At 37.4% G+C, this 1,956-nt stretch overlaps 1 protein-coding gene across 1 annotated transcript in view; it reads right to left on the bottom strand.

Annotated features, from left to right (window-relative positions):
- The window catches only part of LOC107562046 (alpha-1,6-mannosylglycoprotein 6-beta-N-acetylglucosaminyltransferase B), a 107,631-nt gene that overhangs the window by 10,418 nt on the left and 95,257 nt on the right, over positions 1-1,956 (bottom strand). The gene's annotated exons all lie outside the window — the stretch shown is intronic.

Here is a 1,956-nt window from a genome sequence, read left to right as displayed (position 1 = left end):
TTAACCACTGATTTCTAGTCGTGTCCTCTTTTGGAAGGCCAAACAAAGTAGTTTCGCTTTCACAACGAAAAAGCGTCACACACCGCAGCCTACAGTGAGCAGAGGCCGGGGGGTAGCGTAAGGAACGGCGGGAGGGTTAGAGTGAGCAGAGGCGGGTGGGCTTGAGAACGGCATGGCCGGCGATTTCAACGAAGGAGCGTCCGGAAGGACATGTGACGACTCCGGGCTGGACTCCGCTTTGTCCACGGTGAAAGCCGATCCGGTGATCAACAGCGCAAGTTGTTGTATTTCCTCAGCAACCAGCACGGATCAGCTCCAGGCATGACAAAGCAGATATCATCCTCTTTTGGTAGTTTCGCTTTCACAACGAAGCACACAGCGTCTTTACGACATGGCGGAGGAAACAACAAAACTACAGCGAGAATCAAAGTTACGCCTTCTTTCTTTGCGTGAACATTTGGGCGGCGTTATGCAAATCTTCCCACATAGTGACGTAGACATGTGGGGGCGTGTTCGAATGAGCCGTTTTAGGTAGGTGTGGCTGACTCTTAACTTTTATAAAGAATATCTCTTCGGATTTGAGACTTTAGTCTTTGCAACTTAACAGATCTTCTTTATGCACCAAGAGCTTGTAACCCTCCAAAGAGAAAGGAAAAATTGAAATCGCATCATATGACCCCTTTAAAAAAATGTAAATCATGCATTTGCTTGTGCAGGCATACTACAAAGTTTGCATTGTAAAACTAACTCCCCAATCTATCTATTTACTGACACTGAGCTGTAAAACAGCTAATTAGTGCTTACTAAGTTATTCAAAACCTCTAGTCCTAAGTAATAAACTTCAGTGTGTAACACACGACACACTGCCGATTCCCCAAATCCTGCAACTTGAATGATCAGACAATTTTCAGCTTGCATACGATAAACTGGGTGAACAAATCCCATAGATTTGCGTTGAAGAAGGTATCTGAGCCCAGAATATAATAGAGTCTTGGGGGTGGGCTTTTCCAACTCTTTTTGGCAGGATGAGGATTACCAGCCTTAGCAGAAGAAAATAAAAAAGACTCACTTTCTTTTCTAGGCAAATAAAGGACACTCTCCCTTTCTTGACACATGCTATTTAACAACATGGTAAACAAAACCTCAAGTGCTACAATTAAGTGCTAAAATTAACTTGTGCATAACTTTTGGCTGATGGTAATATCTTAATAATATCTTATATAAGATCTTATATATAATACATTAACTAATATCTGACTTAATTGCCTGTATTGAATGAATGAATGAATGAATGAATGAATGAATGAATGAATAATCAATCAATCAATTAATGTCATACTAAAATGTCACACACACAAAAACACACACACATCAATTGAGCTTCTACCTAGACATTTAGAAAATCATAACTGTACATATATTACCATTTAAAAGTTTGGGGTCAGTAGGATTTTTTTTTCTACCAAAGACAAATTAAATTGATCAAAGATGACAGAAAAGACATTTACAATGTTAATGTTTCAAATATTCTGAAACTTTCGTCTTATCAAACAATCTTAAAAAATATATTTAAAAAATCCAACGTAAATGTTTTCAACATTGACAAATATATTAAAATAGAAAAAAGTCATAATATTTCATACAGTGGGGAAAAAAAGTATTTAGTCAGCCACCAATTGTGCAAGTTCTCCCACTTAAACTCATTTTGTCTCTCATAGTTGAGGTATACCTATGATGAAAATTACAGGCCTCTCTCATCTTTTTAAGTGGGAGAACTTGCACAATTGGTGGCTGACTAAATACTTTTTTGCCCCACTGTAGGTTCTGTTTGAATGTAGTCTTTAATTGGTCTTTACATATTTAAGGTATCCATGCCTTTTGACCAATGAATTTCCATGACTTCTGTAGTCATTCATGATATATATATATATATATATATATATATATATATATATA

The sequence above is a fragment of the Sinocyclocheilus grahami genome, unplaced genomic scaffold, assembly GCF_001515645.1.
Source record: "Sinocyclocheilus grahami isolate Dianchi unplaced genomic scaffold, SAMN03320097.WGS_v1.1 scaffold803.1, whole genome shotgun sequence".
NCBI classification, from domain to species: Eukaryota; Metazoa; Chordata; class Actinopteri; order Cypriniformes; family Cyprinidae; genus Sinocyclocheilus; species Sinocyclocheilus grahami.
This window is presented reverse-complemented; position numbering and strand designations above follow the sequence as displayed.